Raw genomic sequence first — 8,342 nt, 5'->3', positions numbered from 1 at the left:
GTTGCCCCCCATGCCACCGCCATCAAGGTTGACCAACCCATTCCCAACGCCCGTGGAATATAAAGTAAATGGTGAGTCTGAGTACTTTAATCAGCAAACCTTTGACTGTCCCAAACATATGCTAGCCAACCCGGTTGCAGCTTTACCTTACGGTTCGGAAAATAGCCTGCTCAAACGTTTGCCCTGACAGAGGACATGGTCTCCCTTCAGCGTCAGCTTTTGGAGGAAGTTAAAATGCTGAGGCATACTCAGGAGCAACTTCTGCAGGTGGAGAGGGAAAAGCTGCTTGTCGAGAGGGAGAAGCTTCGCCTTGCCCAAGCCAAGTTTGATTTAAAAAAAAAAAGAATGTTGAACCTAGAATAAAATAGCAATCACTCAGAGGTTTTCATTTGTTGTTTATTGTGTTTTTTTTTATTGAGGTCTTGTCTCACTTGCACAAGTGTTACATGGGGCAGGGACTGGGACATCTCCCTCGGGGTCATCATCATCTGGGATGTCAGGGATTGGCAAGAGGTACATAATTCAGATGTTGTGGAGGATAAAAGCACAGGTAATAATTGTACATGCCCTCTCAGGAGTGTACTGGAGCACTCCACCAGAACGGTCGATACACCTAAACCTTGACTTCACTACCCCAATGAGCTGTTTTTCGTTGTGCCCGGCTGTAGCGCTCATCTGGCTCTGTTGCAGGGTGAAGGATGGGTGTCATCAACCATGGTCTTAAGGCATAGCCACTGTCTCCTGTCATAGAGGACATTAGTTAGGGCAATACAGTATGTTTTTGTTTTAACCTAAAAGTAGAATTCATGTGTAGTTCTCACCTAACAACCAACCACCGGGCATTTCTCCCTCATTCAATTTAATGCCTGTTCCTGAATTCATGAGAACAAAAGGAGCCGTGGGTGCTAACCGGCCACTTCGCAACAAGGTCTGTCACTCGGAGCGTTGCATCACATGTGACCTGTGTGTTTATCGAGTGGAAATTTTTCCTTCAACTAACGTTTCGGCAATCGCCCCCAACAATTTCTCCTCCAGTGGGTCCAGCTGGATTGTTGTCTACCCTCCTCCGTTTTTTTTCAACTCTCTTGCCCTCTCCGTTCCCTTCTTTTTTACAATAGATTTGATGTCCGCCCACTTTTTTTTTTACAGCGTTGACATCGCGAACGATTCCTATATCCGCCACTGCAGATACAGTCTGGGCAACTTTGGCCCACGCCCTCTTTTTGTTTTCCGATGTTATCATACTGTCTAGCTTGCCAAACAATAATCTATTTCTGATGATGATCTCATCGACCATCACCTCCAACTCCTGTTTGGACAAGTTTTTGCTTCGTTGACAGGCGATGTCTCAACTGTCTTTGGTTCAAAAACATCGCGAGCGTTCTTAAGATAAAGATAAAAATCTAAGAACATCCTAAGTGAGAAAACTAAGAAGTTCGTAAGTCAATCGACAATTCTTAAGAAGAAAATGGTGAATAGCGTTTAAGAAGATTCTTAGGAACTTCTTATATTTTTTCTTAAGAATCGTCTTAAGTTTTATATTAAGAACACTTTTGTGAATCCGGGCCCTGGTCGGGAGCAGCTTTTCAGCTTAGTCTACCCGGAGATCGGCTACTTATATCGGCGTGCGCAGCTTCCTAGCCCCTCCTCCCTAACCCTAACCCTGCGTCACCATTTGTGGGTCTTCCCGTGGACCTCGGCGCACTTATCGTACAGGCGTATCTCCAGAGACAGAGGGTTTTTCGGGACAGAACCGATCCCTTGGCATTGTCTGACGATATTCTTTATGAGAGATACAGATTCTCATCAGAGGGTATTCGTTATTTGATCTTCCTTGATGGACCGTATGTAGTCAATGCTACACAAAGAAGCCATGCACTTACTAGCCGCGTTTACATGGACACATCTGATCCGCATAGATTTCTATGCGGACTAGAAAATGATCATATATACGCCTCATTCGGAATACAATTATCTGTTCGGCATAGAATTCTATGCCGAATAGAAGAGGTGGTGTAGTCCGTTTTAATCGACATGTATACACTTATTCCGAACAGATTGGGGTTTAATTTAGAGCAGCTGCAGTAGTTCGCAATTGGTCCACTGAGCTCCGTTGGTACTTTTATGCACACTGAACTTGACCGCTGTCAAGGAAAGTGGATTTATTGCCTGATTCACGTCTTTGTTCGTAACGTAAGTAGTCCGGTAAGCGTGTCCGGTTGCTAAGTGACGGGACATGGGTGTTTATTAATGACGTGTTAGCGTATCGTAGTGTCCGCGCGCGTCCGAGATAACTGTAAATGAGTAGGCTAATACTAGTACTTTTGCAGGCTGAACGTTAAAATACTTCTTAATTTAGAGAGACCACTCTCTCCCACCAGTCTTGGCTGCGGACTCGCATCTAAATTCCTCTTGTTTGCGGCGGAGGTGGGGGTAAATATAAAGATCGGACGTAGCTGTGCTGTCCTCCTTCTTAATTGAAGGAGCAGGCAGAGAAAAGCTCTCTCCTGCTGTGCTTTCATTAAAATCAAATTCACAATGCCAAATAGCGATAGGACGTCCATTATGTCGCCGCCGGTCCAGAGATGTGTCAGGTGTGCGCGAGAGACATAACGGACACTTTTGTTACTGCCATGCATACAGTAGGGGATCACATTTTAGGAACAGATCTATTCCGCATAGAAATCTATGCGGATCAGATGTGCCATGTAAACGCGGCTAGTGTTGCGCAGTGTGTCAAGTTCGAAAGTGACCCCGCACGTTTAACGTAAATATGGTCAAGTGCCGTGTTGTCCATTATCCCTTATATAACCGCTATGTCAGTGACACAAATAGGCCGAGGCATTTTTTATTCTACAAATTCATATTATAGCTGTGAGAATTATTAAGAAAAATCACCTCCATAGTCGGAAAACCAAATCATAGGCTAGATTCACCTGAAATTATTCAAATGGGTGCTTACAACTTACCACATTGAATAATATTTTTATATTTATTTTTGACTTGGCCCCATGTTCATAGGAGCAAACATGGGGGGTAAAAGGGATGATGATACATAATCTTTTTTAGACAATATGCAGAATCTTTTCACTTACGAATTAACACGGTCGGCTATTTTTTGCCAGCACGCCACCCTAGCCATATTATGGGCGACCGTGTTCCCCGTGGCTGTGATTTGAACTTTGAATTTCTCGTAGGAGTTCATGATAATACACTGCTCGCCTTGGATGAAATACACCGCTCTCGCGCGATTTATTTAGCATAAGGGGGAGTCAAATGACGCGAGAAACGCCCCTTTTATGTGAACGCGCATTGAACCTAAAGCGGAAAACCTGGTTCAACTAATTGAATCTAAAGTGAGCGTCGTGGTACCATTTAACTCTGATTGCGAGTTGCGGCTCTGTCGAGCCAGGTTTTCCCAAGAAAGCCTGGGTATGTTCAGCAAAGTTCGTGGTATACCCCCCTGGTTGCCATCCAGTATATTTATTGTGTTTAGTGTCTACATTTATATTCTTGATTACATGGTCCCATTTCTGTTTCTTCATTGGACATAACCTGCATAGATAGTTTGAAAGGGAGTGCTGTTTGGTTTTCTAGCCAAGTGGTACAAATAATGAGCTTCAGCACCCCCTGTTGGTTACATAAATAAAGCCTTTTTTCATAAATACCCTCAATACATAATGGGGTGCAGTATTAAATGGCGTCTTCCAAGTAGAGTTATTAAGCAGTGAAGCACGTTAGCAACTAAACCAAACGAAACTCGTAATGGTAGATAAAAACAATGCTTTATTAAAGCATGCAATTGTGACGTAGAACAAAATAAAAATAAGTGCTTGCATGATATTTAAGCCTACAGCGATCTTTAGTTAACTTGTGTGGTGGTGCCTAATCATTGGTTTACCCATGGGCCATGGCAACTTGATTGCTACCTGCTCTCATTGGCTGAATCGATGAGAATGTTTTAGACTCAATCAATATAAGGTTGCGGGGAGAAAAAGCTCTGTTTGTATATTTTATTTACGTGACCTTTGGAAAAAATAAATAAATAAATAAATAAATAAAATCAGTTCTCTTGTTTTGGGAATCAGTTCTCGTCGTTCACCTTCTAGATTGGTTTGTTCTGACCGAATCGTTCGCGACCGACCCATCACTAGTGAATTATTTTATTCACATTCATTTGGAGTGAATTTTAATAACAAATGCTTAATTAGAGTTACAGCAATATATTTTCTATAATCCAATCGAGTGGTTAAAGGTCCCATAGCATGCTACTTATGGATGCTTTAATATAGATATTAGTGGGCCCCTAACACAGTATTTGAAGACGTTCCCGAAATTCAGCCGTGGTGCAGAATTACAGCCACTACGAGCCAGTCGCACATGGAGCTTTCCCCAAGTGCGCCGTTTCGGGTTCTGTAGCTTTAATATAAATGAGGAGGAGAGAGGCGGGTCAAGGAGGAGGGTGGGGGTGTGGCCCTGAGAAGCTTGCGGCCACAGTACCATGCGCTCTGTTTACAGTCGATGCATCGGCAAGGCCCACACAGCCTTTGGCCGTGTTCTGTGAATGTTCTAGAGCACTCCGGGTGCTCCGGTGGGAGTCCTGGAGCTCTCGTGTCCACCTAGATCTGTGCTGGATAGATCAGTCTACTAGCCTACCTAGTGGAAACGTTGCTCATCTATCCAGCACAGATCTGATGGACACGCCCGCTAGCGATTTCATATGGGGCAGATTTTCGAAATGGCTTGTAAGGCTAATCACACACACCTGGTGGTATAATATGTCTCCTTTAAAGATTCGTTCATTCGAACTGATTCGGTGGTGAACGACCCATGCTCTGTGTTGCTTCTGGATGTGGCAGGTGTATGAAAGGTTTCCGAGATTAGCTGTGATAATGTCAGGTCATCCCCGGGACTCTGTAACAGCTGTGAGTGGAACGATTGTAAATTAAACAGTATCAAAATGAATGGTTAGGTAAAACAGTTAGTGTCTGATACACTTATTAACTTACGTTTTGATGATTTGTGAGGGCTTGTGTTGGTTCAGCTGCATTGAATGTGTGGGATTGTTCTGCATCCTGGTTGACTGCTACTACGACCAAAGAATCTAAAGAAAAGAAACAGAAAGAAATGTGATGTTAGATGCAGCTGGCTAAAACAACTTACATTAGCAGGGTGAGTGCTTGCTCTGTAAGCTACACACAGTAGCCTACTTGATCAAGTTCTAATATTTAAACAATGAGTTACCTTGCCTCGGTTTATTAAATGGCATAAGGTTTAATCAGTTTATCAAACACTTTTCACAGGACACAATGTTGTTGACAGCTTACAACCCATGGGGCCAATAGCTGAACTAGCCTACTTGTAACCAATAAATAGATACATACTAAACACTGACAACAACTCAGCCACCGCCAGTCTAACAGCTCGTTTCTTTGACAACGACACAGCCAACGCCAGTCTAGTGGCAGCTTGTGTTGTGCTAGCAGCTAGTTCTACGTTTTGGTAGGCTGGAAACAAATTGTCACGGTCAAAGTAACCAAGCCTAGGTAAACTGCGATAATCTGAGACGTAACTCAATCAATAATGGTCTCTCTTCTCTATGGTTTCATGGTCGTCATAATAACTAGCAAACGCTAGACAACAGTTGACAGTCTTGATTGGCTTACCTCCTGCTTGCAGGCTATCGTCTTCTCCCGGTTCTCCGGTGTCCACTCCTCCAACTAACGTTTCGGCAATCGCCCCCAACAATTTCTCCTCCAGTGGGTCCAGCTGGATTGTGGTCTTCCCTCCTCCAGTTTTTTTCAACTCTCTTGCCCTCTCCGTTCCCTTCTTTTTTACAATAGATTTGATGTCCGCCCACTTTTTTTTTTACAGCGTTGACATCGCGAACGATTCCAATATCCGCCAGTGCAGATACAGTCTTGGCAACTTTGGCCCACGCCCTCTTCTTGTTTTCCGATGTTATCACACTGTCTAGCTTGCCAAACAATAATCTTTTTCTGATGATGATCTCATCGACCATCACCTCCAACTCCTGTTTGGAGAAGTTTTTGCTTCGTTTACAGGCGATGTCCTCCATTTTTCACAAATCAATTTCTCTCAACTGTCTTTGGTTCAAAAACCTCGCGAGCGTTCTTAAGATAAAAATCTAAGAACATCCTAAGTGAGAAAACTAAGAAGTTCGTAAGAAAATCGACAATTCTTAAGAAAAAATGGTGAATAGCGTTTAAGAAGATTCTTAGGAACTTCTTATATATTTTTTCTTAAGAATCTTCTTAAGTTTTATCTTAAAGTGTAATTCCGGCGCAAATTGAACCCAGGATCTTTGTTTTGGCATTAAAACCCATCAAATAAGCCTTCCAGATACCTTTTTAATTGAAAATCGAGTATTATAGTTTGCTGGGCGCAATGTTTGGCGTCCATGTTGTTGACTTGGGGCATAGTGTTTCGCTTCTAAATCCGCATTTTTGAACCACTAAATAGCACCAAACCTCTGCAGTAGCATGACTAGGGTCCCTACACATAAAACGAAGCACAAACAACTTAGTTTGCAAACCCGGAGTTTATTTAAAAAGACAGTTTAACAAGCATTACCGGTAGGTCCGTGTTTAGGAATTTTGGAATTTATAATTTATATAATACATATTTATAAATAATATTTAGCAAGTGTTGACACGTAAATTAAAGGAATTGCATATTGTGGCGAGCGGCGCGGGAAGGACGAGACGGGAGCCCAGGTTTAAATGGCGGTGCAACTCTCGTGCCTCAATACACCGCACGACCCCGAGAGCTGCCTTTATTCAAACACACAACAGAAAACACGGCACACCTGACCAACACACACAACACTCTCACTAATGGTCCCGATCACACTACACATCACAATTAACACACAAACAATAAAGAACCCCAAACCCGTTAACCCCACTTAACCTAATAACATAAACAAGTTATCTAAAGACAATAAAACCCCTTTTCCCCAAACAACATTATGAATATCCCATTACCCAGACTCCCCGGGGGGTAGGAGTCGCCACAATATGTAAGTTACAGTTACAAAATAATTGTTCGCTACAATCAAGCATGGCACGTTGTTGACGGAAGACGCACTGCACACGTGATTGACGCATAGAGTGAAGGACAGCTCAAGCACCGGAGAAGACGAACCATCCACAGCTTGAAGTCAAGAGAAAGATGGTTTGTGTTGGTGTTTTCCCCGGCTGCGGAAAAAAGAAAGAAAAGTTACACTCCAGAAACTTTCCATAGACTGCCATTGCGGTACAATGACCGATCTCTGGTAGACCAGTGGCTTATTGTTCTGAATATGGACATTGAGACGCCAATCAAGACGCTACAATCAAGTGGTTATTTAGTGGTTCAAAAATGCGGATTTAGAAGCGAAACACTATGCCCCAACACTATGCCCCCTAAGTCAACAACATGGATGCCAAACATTGCGCCCGGCAAACTATAATACTCGATTTTCAATGAAAAAGGTATCTGGAAGGCTTATTTGATGGGTTTTAATTAGAGCTGTCAAGCGATTAAAATATTTAATCGTGATTAATCGCATTAATGTCATAGTTAACTCACGATTAATCGCAATTAATCACAAATTATTTTTCTATGCTAAATATCCCTTGATTTTTTTGTCCCATAATTCTTCTCATTTTAATTCTCTTATCAACATGGTGAAGTGCATCGGCTTGCCATGTGCAAATTATTTTTTATTGATAACAACATTGGCATATACTGATCAAAACAGGACGATAAAAAAAGAGACTATAGTGCAATTAAACGACTGCTTTGAACAAATGACATTTGAACATAGCAAAAAAAATATTATTATTATTATTTTTTTTAAATATAATAATTGCTTTAATCGCGCGATAAAAATGTAACGCCGTTAAAATTGGTTTGCGTTAATGCCGTTAATAACGCGTTTAACTGACAGCTCTAGTTTTAATGCCAAAACAAAGATCCTGGGTTCAATTTGCGCCGGAATTACACTTTAAGAACACTTTTGGGCCGGATTCACTAAGCATTCTTAGGAAGGAAAAAGTTCTTAAAGGGGTAGTTCGGAATTTTGGACATAGGGCCTGATTCCGAAGTGAGCATTGGTATTCTATATCACTGGAGACAGTTTTCAACACATTTCATTCAGTCCTTCTAGTTGCAGAGTTCGCTCGTGCTAGGCTAGCGCAAGTCAACGGGCAATGCTAGCCTGCTATTAAAAACAGTCTTACCCACTCCACAGTACACCCGAGGTAAATCAATTATAACGACAGACTATAAATCTAAATGTCTGTTTATAGAATAATGTTAGAAATAAAACCAACCTT

At 42.1% G+C, this 8,342-nt stretch overlaps 1 long non-coding RNA gene across 2 annotated transcripts; it reads right to left on the bottom strand.

The window, feature by feature from the left end:
• On the bottom strand, positions 1 to 5,929 carry LOC130406538 (uncharacterized). Of its 2 annotated transcripts, XR_008904467.1 has the most exons (4): positions 5,667 to 5,929; positions 5,010 to 5,104; positions 4,766 to 4,923; positions 1 to 741 (listed from the first exon to the last, which is right to left on the bottom strand). It is a non-coding gene; the product is annotated as an uncharacterized LOC130406538 (long non-coding RNA). The 2 variants fall into 2 exon arrangements; XR_008904466.1 differs by lacking the exon at positions 4,766 to 4,923 and having other exon boundaries at positions 8 to 741; positions 5,667 to 5,918.
• Positions 5,930 to 8,342: the final 2,413 nt, after the last annotated feature.

The sequence above is a fragment of the Gadus chalcogrammus genome, chromosome 16, assembly GCF_026213295.1.
Source record: "Gadus chalcogrammus isolate NIFS_2021 chromosome 16, NIFS_Gcha_1.0, whole genome shotgun sequence".
In the NCBI taxonomy this organism is placed as follows: domain Eukaryota; kingdom Metazoa; phylum Chordata; class Actinopteri; order Gadiformes; family Gadidae; genus Gadus; species Gadus chalcogrammus.
Note: the sequence above shows the minus strand (reverse complement) of the source record. Positions and strands in the feature narration are given on the sequence as shown.